Source organism: Monodelphis domestica, chromosome 1 (assembly GCF_027887165.1).
Source record: "Monodelphis domestica isolate mMonDom1 chromosome 1, mMonDom1.pri, whole genome shotgun sequence".
Classification (NCBI taxonomy): Eukaryota; Metazoa; Chordata; class Mammalia; order Didelphimorphia; family Didelphidae; genus Monodelphis; species Monodelphis domestica.
In genome coordinates, this window is record NC_077227.1 from 687,394,059 (window position 1) to 687,407,308 (window position 13,250).

The 13,250-nt window shown below is 35.3% G+C and overlaps 1 pseudogene; it reads left to right on the forward strand.

The window, feature by feature from the left end:
• The first annotated feature begins 11,483 nt into the window (after positions 1–11,483).
• On the forward strand, positions 11,484–12,619 carry LOC100017443 (deubiquitinase OTUD6B-like; annotated as a pseudogene).
• The last annotated feature ends 631 nt before the right edge of the window (positions 12,620–13,250 follow it).

Genomic DNA, 13,250 nt, shown 5'->3' on the forward strand with positions numbered 1-13,250 from the left:
TGCTATCTGCTTCTGTTTTATAGGTGAGTTCATCCTGTTCACATTCAAAGTTATAATTACCATCTGTGTATTCACCTCTATCTTGATATCTTCTTTTAACCCTTCCCTTTTTCCTTTCATTCTTTCCCTTGAAATTAATGTTTTGTTTTTATTCACTACCCTATTCCCCTTCCTTATTTTAATCCACTTCCCACCATCTCCTGTCATATTCCCTTCCTACTTCTCTATGTGTTTTTAATCACCCCCCAACTTTCATTTAATCTTCTTCATCTATGATAGACTTCTGTCATACTGTGATATGAGAAATTTAAATGATAGAACAGGAATAAGGTTAATATTAAAATATTTCAATTTTGATTGAAATCAATTTCAATGATGAAAATTCTTGTACACTTCTTCTCATCTTGCCACAAACACTAGAGATTGTGGCATTATAAAACTGGGACCCTAGACTTTCAGTATTATAATCACATTATCCAAGACGGAAAAGGAAAAAGGGGGTTGCCTTGGTCACAAACCTTATTACTGAAACCTCTTATTAAAGAAGACCATTTTATCAATCTGTTCCATACCCCTGTTCTGAACAAATTAAGAACCTATAATCTGAAAACACCTGACCCTATTGAATGAATGAAATGTTAGAAATTTTCTTTCTCTCTCTCTCTCTCTCCTTCCCTTAATTACTTCATTTGTATTAATTAAAATCTCCATAAAATCCAGCTGACTTGGGTATTTTCATATTTGGGAATTTCCCATGGTGACTACTTATTTTAGATTTTACATCAAAACACTAAAAATTATCTTTACAGTTTGGCCAAAACTTTTACAGTTTTGGCAATTCACAGTCTTGGCAAACTATTTTCACAGTTACACAGGTAGGAAAGTGGATAAACAGGGAAACCCTACAGATTGTCCCCTCTAACAGGATGGCCCTCCATAGTCTTGGGGTTCAAGGCTTCTTAGCCTTAACCCCTCTTTCTTGCCAACTGTTTTTAATACCTACTTTCAAGCTAAATAAATCTTGAATATAGGAGTCCAGGGACTGGTAAGGGAGAGAGAGACTGAGAAAGGAATCTTTGGAAGGGATCTGTGGATGGCTCCCTTCAAAAGTCCTAATCCACAATCCCATAGAGGATTTTGGACTGCTGTCAGAAGGAGTTTGATTGGAGGTATTCAGGGGTTGAAAAGGAATAGTAGATTTCCAAAGAAATGGGTTCCTTCTGGCCTTCAGGGACTCCACTTCCCTCCTCAGGTTCCCAGATGGAAGTGAGTTGCCAGTTGGACTTTCAAGCCCCTGATTCTCTCCTAATTTTCAGTTTTTTCTTCTTGCTCCTCCCCTACTCTCTCTTCAGTTAGTCTCTGTCAGAGACTGTTCTCTCCTCGATGTAGAATGTTTCTTTTCTTATCTTACAAAAGTTAATTTTCAGTCACATACTCTACCTCCTTTTATAATCAATTACTTAATTTTTTTAAACAAAAGTAACTGTAGAATAAACTTCCCCAATATTGTACACAAATACTCCCATCATCCCTCACTGACCTGACCTATTCCTAGATACAATAAGCAGAGGATGTGTTTGCAAATACTTAAAAACTGACTAACACATGACATAATTTTAAGTTTAATCTACATAATGCATCTATTTCTTCATCACTTTTAGTTCTAAGTCTAGACACTCAACCAATCAGTAATGTGAGTCCTGATTTATACATCTGCAAATTTCTAAGGTGTAATTCCTCACAGTGACAATTTGACAATTTCTATAAGCCCCTTAGAGATGATTTTAACAGTGCTCTGCTAGAATTTTTCCTGAGGCAACTACAAATGTGTTTTTTATGTACTTACTGATCAAACCAATCTCTAAACCCCTCATGTTCTGTGGCTCTGCATGACCATTTGAAAGCTTCTAAATTGTTCAGTAATGCTTTGACTGGAACTTCTAATAGTTGTTGCTAATTCGTCTGACTCTGATGAGAAGACTGGTTGAATGTCAGAACAGAAAGTATTGAAAAAAAATAATGGTGGAGGAGATTGCTGGGGAATGAGGCATCAGGTAAGGTCCTACCAGACAGAGCTGGCTAACTAAATCAATTAGAAATTTCAATATATCACAATGGTGAATATGATTTTTATCTAATCCTCCTGAAGGTGCCATTTGTAAAATACCTCTACCATCTATTTTTCTTGTGTTATCCTTTTTCATATTCCATAAGGGCCTGATGTAAAATGCCATGACTTGATTTTGCTTCAAAGAAGAGTTAAAAGCAGTAAAACTTTAAAAAGTCTATGGATCTTTGATTTCATCCATGTAAATGCACTACCAATAGTGTACTTGCTAATACTATAGAACTTTGTGAAGTACACAACTATTGTGATATTCTCCCAATCAGTCACTCAGGATTCTACCCAACATTCCAGGGGAATTTCCTTTTAGTATTAGAACAAATGCTTTGTACAAATCCAACATGTAGCCTATTCATCCATACATCATGTTCTCTATGACTTTTCCTTCCTGTTATACAAGTTATTAATCCTTTGGAAGGTATCTTATTTTACTTCTTGCTAAAAAGATATTGCTGGATATATGATAAAATCATTATATTGGCTGTCCATATATTTTGATTTTTGTTTAATATTTTGCTCTCATGACTATGAATTCAACAGAAAAATTATTAAAATGATGGAATTGATTTTAGAAGAAAGTATATATAATTTATTTCTTATATTGATGAAAGTTATACAAGCATTCTTTTTACTAGTCTCCAGTAATAAATAACATTAATCACATTCTATTTTATTAATATAAGTATATAATATAACTGGTGTCTTAATGGACAGGGTCATAACCTTGACCTTCTATGACTTCCTAAACCTTCCCCCTCCAACTCAAACAACAACAACAACAACAAAACACACACACAATATTAAAATGGGAAAAAATAACACTGCAATAGCTTTTGGGAAACAGCAACAGCAGTTGGATTTACAACATGATAAAACATTGGAATATAGTTTAGCAAGGAGGGAATTAAAAGTATAATATATAAAATAAGTCAAGAAACTCTGGTTGTGATAAGATATGCATGACTACAAACACTGAGGTTTAAATACTTCTAGGGCAGAAGCTAATTATTTATTTTCTTGTCATTGAATTAAATTCAATGAAGTTTCATTAAGAAATAGGTACTGGCTAGGCATGACTACATATGGTACAGGAGGACAAAAGAAAAACGTCACTGACATTTGCTTTTGGGAACAAATATAATTAATCAACAAAAATAAAAATCAAAGTAAATTTAAAGTATTTTGGAGGAAGTAGCTAAGAAATGGAAAAATTTCCTAAAGGAGGTGACACAAGCTAAATCATAATGAAAGCTAAGGATTCCAAGAGGTAGAGCTGAGGAGAGAGAGAACATGCTTCAGGTATACAAAATGTTGGAAATGAAATATTATCAAGTAGGAAGTGGAAATAGGTCATTGTCTGGAACATAGATAATGCCAATATATTCTGGAAAGATAGACTGGGTTAACATAAAAAAGAAAGTCAAATTCCAAATGGAAAAGGTATGGCATATTATCAGGGGATCTTTAACAGACTATCTTTAAAGATTTTTAAGCAGGAACAAAAGAAAATAAACTTATTTTTTAGGGACCAGTTGACAAGTCTGTGGATATCACTGAAAGGAGAGAAATATAGCAAGGATGCTAATTAGAAAACTATTGAGAAATTCCTGGTAAACATGGCAGCAGTCTAGACACAGGGCTCTTCCCCTCCCCAGCACCTACCGATATAGACTACCTCAAAAGACCAAAAAACCTGAATTCATATTAATGAAGGGACTCTACATTGGAGGTACAGAGGTTTGGGGCATTTCCACACTATAAGGAGGTGAAAAATCTCCCACCAAAATGCAACCTGATCTACCTCCCCCACCCCACCTATGGAGCCAGAGTCAGAGCTAGAATGTGCCAGAATCAGTGAGTGAGCAAGGGGCACCTATAAAATGAGTGAGGGGCACCATTAGGTCCTTGGCAGATGACTGAGACCACTGAGGACCTACACCTGAGAGCAGCTAAACCTGAAACCCCAGCAGACTGAATAGTGCAGACTGTGGGTGCTCACAGGGAGATAGCACAGAGAAGGGCAGCAAACAGCAGAAGTTAAGGAGATTCGAGAGTTTGCCACAGGCAAAATTCTTGCTCTTTAACTCCATACACAGAGAGCCTTCCCATCTCAATCAGATTTCTGATTCAAAAGGGAAAGCAAAATCTCCACAGTGATGGCAAATTGTGCCTAAGAGGTATGATCTCTGCCCAACAAAAAAAAAAAAAAAGCAGATATTGACCCTGGAAAATGTTTACAGAGGAAAAACCCAGGCTACAGAAGAAATAGAGGAGGAAATTCAAATAAAGCCAAAACCTTCAAAAAATGGAAATTGTCCACAAGCTCTTGAAGAACTTAAATTGGAGCTTATCAAAAATATGGAAGCCTTCTGACAAAAAAAAGAAGAAGAAGAAGAAAAAGTGGGAAATAGTTCAAAGAGAAAATAAGAGTTTAAAGGACAAGAACTTCCAATTGGAGAAATAGCTGGAAGCCATAAAAAGCAGGATAGATCAAACTGAAAAGGAAAACCAGTCTTTAAATGCCAGAATTAGGCAAGTGGAAGAAAATGATCTTGCAAAACAGCAAGAAATAATACAGCAAAGTCAAAAGACAGACAAAATAGAAGAAAACATAAAATATCTTACTGAGAAGATGGCAGATCAGGAAAACAGAGTATGAAGAGACAATTTGAGAACCATTGGTCTACCTGAAAAACCATGAACAGAAATCTTGACATCATACTATAAGAAGTAAGGAGTTTGAATCATGATATCTGACAAAACCAAATGAAAATAGATCTCATTAAAAGGGATAGGGAAGGCAAATACATCCTGATTAAAGGGGGGGATTGAAAATGAGGATAGATCAGTAATCCACATGCATGCACCAAATGGTATAGCATCCAAATTTCTAAAGAAGAAACTAGTGGAATTGAAGGTGGGAATAGATAGTAAAACTAAACTAGTGGGAGACCTGAACCTACCACTATGAAATTTAGATTAGATCAATTAAAAAATAAATAATAAAGAGGTAGAAGATGTGAATTAAATCTTAGAACAATTAGAGTTAATAGATATATAGAGAAAAATAAATAGGGACAAAAAGGAATGAACCTTCTTTTCAGCAGCACATGGTACATTCGCAAAGACTGACCATGTACTAGTTCATAAAAACATGGCAAACAAATGCAGAAAAGCAGAACTAATAAAAGCAATGTTTTCAGATCATAACATAAAAATAATGATCAATAAGGGCACATGGAGAGGCAAATAAAAAATTAATTGGAAATTAAATAATATAATCCTCCAATAGTTAGTTAGAGAACCAATCATAGAAACAATTAATAACTTCATTGAAGAAAATAACAATAATGAGAAATTTTTTTCAAAATCTTTGGGATGCAGCCAAAGCAGTCAGGGGAAAATGTATATCCTTGAGTTCATATATTAACAAATTAGGGAGGGCAGAGGTCAGTGAATTGGACATGCAAATAAAAAAAACAAAAAAAAAGAACAAATTAAAATTCCCCAGAAGAAAAGTAAATTAGAGATCTTAAAATTACAGGAGAAATTAATAAAATTGAAACTGAAAAAATTATTGAACTAAGAAATAAGACTAGAAACTGATATTTTGAAAGAACAAACAAAATAGATAAAGTACTGGTCAATCTAACTTAAAAAATGAAAGAAGAAAACCAAATTAACCATATCATAGATGAAAAAGGAGACCTCACCTCCAATGAAGAGGAAATCAAGGCAATCATTAAAAACTAGTTTGCACAATTATATGGCAATAAATATGACAATCTAGGGGATATGGATGAATAGTTATAAAATATAAATTGCCTAGTTTAACAGAAGAAGAAGTAGAATTCTTAAATAATCTCATATCAGAAAAAGGAATTGAACAAGCCATCAAAGAACTCCCTAAGAAAAAATCCCCAGGGCCTAATGGATTCACAAGTGAATTCTATCAAACATTCAAAGAACAACTAATCCCAATACTATACAAACTATTTGACATAATAAGCAAAGAGGGAGTTCTACCAAATTCCTTTTAGGACACAAATATGGTACTGATTCTAAAATGAGGCTGGCCAAAAACAGAGAAAGAAAACTACAGATCAATCTCTTTAATGAATATAGATACAAAAATCTTAAGTATGACACTAGCAAAGAGACTCCAGCAAATCATCACGAGGGTTATTCACTATGATCAGGTGGGATTTATACCAGGAATGCAAGGATGGTTCAATATTAGGAAAACCATCCACATAATTGACCACATTAATAAGCAAACCAACAAAAATCACATCATTATCTCAATAGATGCAGAAAAAACCTTGATAAAATATAACACTCATTCCTATTGAAAACAAATAGAAAGTATAGGAAGGGCCTTTCCTAAAAATAATAAACAGTATTTATCTAAAACCATCAGCCAACATCATCTGCAATGGGGATAAACTAGATGCATTCCCAATAAGATCAGGAGTGAAAAAAGGATACCCATTATCACTGCTATTATTAAACATTGTACTAGAAATACCAGCAGTAGCAATTAGAGAAGAAAAATAAATTGAAGGAATTAAAATTGACAATGAAGAGACCAAGCTATCACTCTCTGTGGATGATATTGTGGTCTACTTTAAGAATCCTAGAGAATCAACTAAAAAGCTAGCAGAAATAATTAACAACTTTATCAAAGTAGCAGGATATAAAATAAACCCACATAAGTCATCAGCATTTCTATATATCTCCAACACATCTCAGCAGCAAGAATTAGAAAGAGAAATTCCATTCAAAATCACTTTAGACAATATAAAATACATAGGAATCTCTCTCCCGAGACAAACACAGGAATTATATGAACACAACTACAAAACACTTTCCACACAATTAAAACTAGATCTAAACAATTGGAAACACATTAACTGCTCACTGATAGGATGAGCTAACATAATAAAAATGATAATCCTACCCAAACTTATTTATTTACTTAGTGCTATACCCATCCAAGTATCAAAAAACTGTTTTACTGAATTAGAAAAAAAAAAAACATAACAAAGTTCATTTGGAAGAACAAAAGATCAATGATATACAGGGAAATCATGAAAAAAAATGCAAAGGAAGGTGGTCTTGTAGTCCAAGATCTCAAATTATATTATAAAGCAGTGGACAATAAAACGATATGGTACTGGCTAAGAGAGAGATAGGAGGATCAGTGGAATAGACTTGGGTAAGTGACCTCAGCATGACAGTCTATGATAAGCCCAAGGACCCCAGCTTTTGCGACCAAAATCCACTTTTTGATAAAGGCTGCTGTGAAAATTGGAAGACAGGACTGTAGGTCCTCAGTGGTCTCAGTCATCTGCCAAGGACCTAGTGGTGCCCCTCACTCACTCTAGAGATGCCTCTTGCTCACTCACTGATTCTTGCACATACTGGTTTGATTCTGTCTCCATAGATGGAGTGGGGGAGGGTAAATCAGGTTGCCTTTTGGTGGGAGATTTTTCACCCCCTTATAATGTGGAAATGCCCAAAGCCCACATACCTTCAATGCTGCACCCAACTGTAGAGTCTCTTTGTTTGGATCAACATCTCACACCCTACATAAAGATAAACTGAGACTGGGTGAATGACTTGAACATAAAGAAGGAAACTATAATAAATTAGGTGGACACAGAATAGTATACAGGTCAGATCTTTGGGACGGGAAAGATTTTAAAACCAAGTAAGACTTAGAAAAAAATCACAAAATGTAAAATAAATAATTTTTATTACATCAAATTAAAACATTTTTGTATAAACAAAACCAATGTAACCAAAAATAGAAGGGAAGGAACAAATTGGGAAATAATCTCCATAACAAAAATCTCTGATAAAGGTCTAATTACTCAAATTTGCAAAGAGCTAAGTCAATTGTACAAAAAAATCAGCCATTCTCCAATTGATATATGGGCAAGGGACATGAATAGGTAATTTTCAGTTAAAGAAATCAAAACTATTAATAAGCACATGAAAAAGTCTTCTAAATCTCTTATAATCAGAGAGATGCAAATCAAAACATCTCTGAAGTATCACCTCACACCTAGAAGATTAGCTAACATGACAGAAAAAGAATGTAACAAATGTTGGAGGGGATGTGGCAAAGTTGGGACATTAATGCATTGCTAGTGGAGTTGTGAATTGATCCAACCATTCTGGAGGGCAATTTGGAACTATGCCCAAAAGGTGATAAAAGACTGTCTGTCCTTTGATCCAGCCATGGGTTTGTACCCCAAAGAGATAATAAGGAAAAAAAAGACTTGTACAAAAATATTCATAGCTGCATTTTTTGTGGTGGCAGAAAATTGGAAAATGAGGGCATGGCCTCCAATTGGGGAATGGCTGAACAAATTGCGGTATATGTTGGTGATGGAATACTATTGTGCTCAAAGGAATAATAAAGTGGAGGAATTCTATGGAAATTGGAACGACTTCCAGGAATTGATGCAGAGCTAAAGGAGCAGAACCAGCAGAACATTTTACACAGAGACCAATACACTGTGGTACAATTGAATGTAATGGACTTCTCCATTAGTGGCAATGCAGTGATCCTGAACAACTTGGAGGGATCTGTGAGAAAGAGCACTATCCACATTCAGAGGAAAAACCGTGGGAGTAAAAACACAGTAGAAAAACAACTGCTTGATTATATGGGTGGAGGGAGATAAGATTGGGAATATAGACACTAAAGGAACATCCTAGTGCAAACATCAACAACATGGAAATAGGTTCTGAACAAGGTCACATGTAATACCCAGTGGAATTGTGTGTTAGCTAAGGGAAGGGCAGGCGGAGTGGAGGGAGGAATAGAAAATTATTTTTGTAACCAAGGAATAATGTTTGAAATCGACAAAATTAAAAAAAAAAAACAACTATTGAAATAGTTCAGGTGGAAGCTGATAAGGTCCTTGACCTAGAATAGAGATCATATGAACTGAATGAATAAAACAGATGTGAGAGAAATTCACTGAGGGATAATTGAAAAGATTAGTGATTGACTCTGAGGTTTGGGGTTGAGTAAAGAATTTTTAAATGACTTCAGTGTCAGAAACCAGAGTCACTGAAAAGATAATTGTATCTATAACATAAAGAAGTAAGCTAAAAGGAATGATGTTTTGGATAAAAGATAATGGGTTCAATATTGCCATTATCAGATTGAAATTACTATGAGATTTTCAATTAGAATGAATCATTTGGGGAGGTGGGACAAAAGCTCAGGAGACAGATGGAGGCTGAGTGGAAAATGTAAATAACTGATGTAGAGATGGTAGTCAAATCTATTAGAGTTGATGATCTCAGAGAGCAAGAGGCAGAGACATACAGATAAAAATAGATAAAGAGACAAGAGAGAGACCAAGGAATCAGAGACAAAGACAAAGACAGAAAGACTGATAGAGAAAGGAAAAGACAGAGGAAAAAGAAGAAAGAAACAAAGAAAATGAAACCCGAACAAAAGAATGGAATATACCCATAAATAATAGGAAGGACGTAGATAATGATCCTACAAGGAGTAAATAGTCAGGTGAACATATCAGAGATATAGTAACTAAATCCAGAAAGGAAAGTGTCTAGAAGGAGACACTACTCAATACTGCCATCTTGAACAGATGTTTCTGAAAAATACACACACACACACACACACACACACACACACACACACACACATTTATGGAATTGTTTCCACATTCCTAAATCCTTCTTGTGATCTTTTGTAAGGTTGTATATGTGTGACGGGAATCCTCTCCCAGGATCCCACACGGGGTCCTGCTAGTATAGCTCCTGGAGCTATGTTGCTTTTGTAACCTATGTTGGTCACTTAGTTACAGCAGCTAGCATGGATTATGTGGCTTTTGATCCAGCTTGATCCAGACATGACTCAGAATTTGACCCAGGTATAGAAGGAAGGAATAAACAGGATGATCCAAGAAGTGTTTTCACTCTATCTCTGGTGATCAGGCACGAAGGTGGCTGCAGGAGGTCACGTTGGGAACACCACATGATTAGATTAGGCTATGAATACATTTTACCTATCCAAATCAATCTAATAAACTTTATAAAATTCTAAGGACAAGAGTCCTCATTTTAATTCTTACACATGGATTTTTAAAGCACATTTTTAGTGTTATATTTCTTTTACTCTTCTAAAGTTGTCTTCTAAAAACTAATCATTATGTAACTGACCCAACATTCTCAAAGGCTATACCACCATGTCTCACCAAAGACATACCTTCTAGTATGACTGTGTGCCTCCTACCTGATGATCAGCTAGCTATAAGAGTAGCTAACTGAGAAGCTTGTCACTCATCAATGAACAAGCGACTAGATGATTGTTAGTCATTTTTTTCCCTCAGCAACTTTTGAAGCAAGTCCACATACATGTAGAGAGAGAAGAATCAGCAGAAATGGATTGAGAACCCAGAACTTTGGATTCTTATAGAAATCTTTTCATCTTTTTTCCAAATGTCCAGTTCCATGCTTCTTTGTTAAGAATGATTATAGTTTAAGGATAAAAGTTTTGAGATATTTCTCATCTTCATAAAAGATATATTTCTTCTTTATTTTGTCAGCAGGTCTTATCAGTAGTTATAGACTATTAAAAACAATCACACAATGAGAATATCTCTGTTATCTCTGCTCCTGATCCTTGCAAGTACAACCTGATGAAGACTAGGTTTCTGCCTTTGTATTCTTCAAATTATTGTTTTGTTAATACTCTCATATAAATTCATTTTAATATATTATATTGTTCTTCTTGCTCTGTTGATGATCTGAGCATTGATTTATTTTCTTGGCAAGAATTGCATTGTTTACTACTTTAAATAGAGTCAAAGAGATTTGATACATTAATGACCTAATCCAGTTTTCATTGTATGTTCTTATAAATATCTGAGTAGTCGCCTTAGAAATAATTTTTCTGTTTTAATGTTCAATCAGCATTTATTTTATGAATTTAGATGAAATCGTCTGGGTATACATTGCTAGAAGTGGCATTACTTTGGTTTGGGGGACTGAAAATTTGGAATATAGGAGTCAAGGAGTAATTTTCCTCTCACTAAGAACTAGTGGCTTAGGTGAGAGTAATATCATTTGCAGGAGGGTGGGGGTAATTAGATCCTTGGAACTAAATGACAATTAATACTTTAAGTTTTGTGTCAGAGAAGGGGAAAACACAGGAAAGTTTGATGAACATCCCACAATTTAGGAGAAGAGATTAATGAGTTCAAAGAAATAATGGTTTGAGATTCATTCTAAAAAATTAAAGTATATGTCATTATGGGACAGATTGGAAAAAATTCAAATGGAAGTTCTAAAGATACAAAGGGAAGTAGTCATGGAGTCTGTCACTGCCGAAGAGCTCCCTGAAGAGGAAGAGGAAGAAGAGTAGGAGCAGCTATTGAAGCGGCATCGGAAGGAGAAGAAGGAGCTGCAGGCCAAAATTCAAAGCATGAAAAATGCAGTTCCCAAGAATGACAAAAAGAGGAGGAAACAATTGATTGAGGATGTTGCTAAATTGGAAGGAGAAATGGAACAGAAACACAGAGAAGAACTGGAGCATTTGAAGCTTACTTCACATGCAAAGAATAAGATAGACTTTGTTGTCGTTAACATTGCATGTTTGGATATTGAGAATCAGCAACCTCAGATATCAAAAGCACAGAAGAGGTGGGAGAAGAAAGCTGCATTGGAGAAGGAAAGAGAAGAAAGGATAGCAGAAGCAGAAATTGAAAACTTATCTGGAGCCAGACATCTAGAAAATCAGAAACTTGCATGTATTTTGGCAGCTAGACATTTAGAGATTAAACAGATTCCATCAGATGGCCACTGTATGTACCAAGCTATTGAAGACCAGCTAAAGGAACAGGAATGCCTCCTGACTGTAGCCACCTTAAGAAGTCAAACCGCTGAATATATGCAAAACCATGTGGAGGACTTCCTGCCATTCTTAACAAATCCTAATACAGGAGATATATATACTCCAGAAGAGTTTGGAAAGTACTGTGATGATGTTGTAAACACAGCTGCATGGGGAGGTCAACTTGAGTTAAGGGCTCTGTCTCATATTTTGCAAACACCAATAGAAGTAATACAAGCAGACTCTCCTCCAATTGTAGTTGGTGAAGAATATTCAAACAAACCTTTAACACTCATCTATATGAGACATGCCTATGGCTTAGGAGAGCATTATAATTCTGTGAAACAACTGATGGACTCAGCTACTGAAAATGGTAGCTAGTTCATGAAGTTGGTGCAATTATATATTGGTTCTGTGCAGCATGACTGTCTGGGCATTCATATCAAGACCTAGATTGTTCCAAAGGGAATTGAATCTCTTCTTTTTTAAACTTCTTTCTCCTCCTTTCCCTCTTCCTTCTCTTCCAGCTGCTCTTCCTCCTCTTCCTTCTTTTCTCTTCCTCTTTTTTTTTTTGCAAAGCTTCTAATGGATTTTGAACACACATCAGAAATAAACTCTAATAGATGCAAAAATTTTAAATAGGATACTAGCAAAAAGACTCCAGCAAGTGATCAGAAGGATCATTCACCATGATCAAGTAGGATTCATACCAGGGATGCAGGGCTGGTTCAACATTAGGAAAACCATCCACATAATTGACCACATCAACAAGCAAACTAGCAAGAACCACATGATTATCTCAATAGATGCAGAAAAAGCCTTTGATAAAATACAACACCCATTCCTATTAAAAACACTAGAAAGCATAGGAATAGAAGGGTCATTCCTAAAAATAATAAACAGTATATATCTAAAACCAACAGCTAATATCATCTGCAATGGGGATAAACTAGATGCATTCCCAATAAGATCAGGAGTGAAACAAGGATGCCCATTATCACCTCTACTATTTGACATTGTACTAGAAACACTAGCAGTAGCAATTAGAGAAGATAAAGAAATTGAAGGCATCAGAATAGGCAAGGAGGAGACCAAGTTATCACTCTTTGCGGATGACATGATGGTCTACTTAAAGAATCCTAGAGATTCAACCAAAAAGCTAATTGAAATAATCAACAACTTTAGCAAAGTTGCAGGATACAAAATAAACCCACATAAATCATCAGCTTTTCTATATATCTCCAA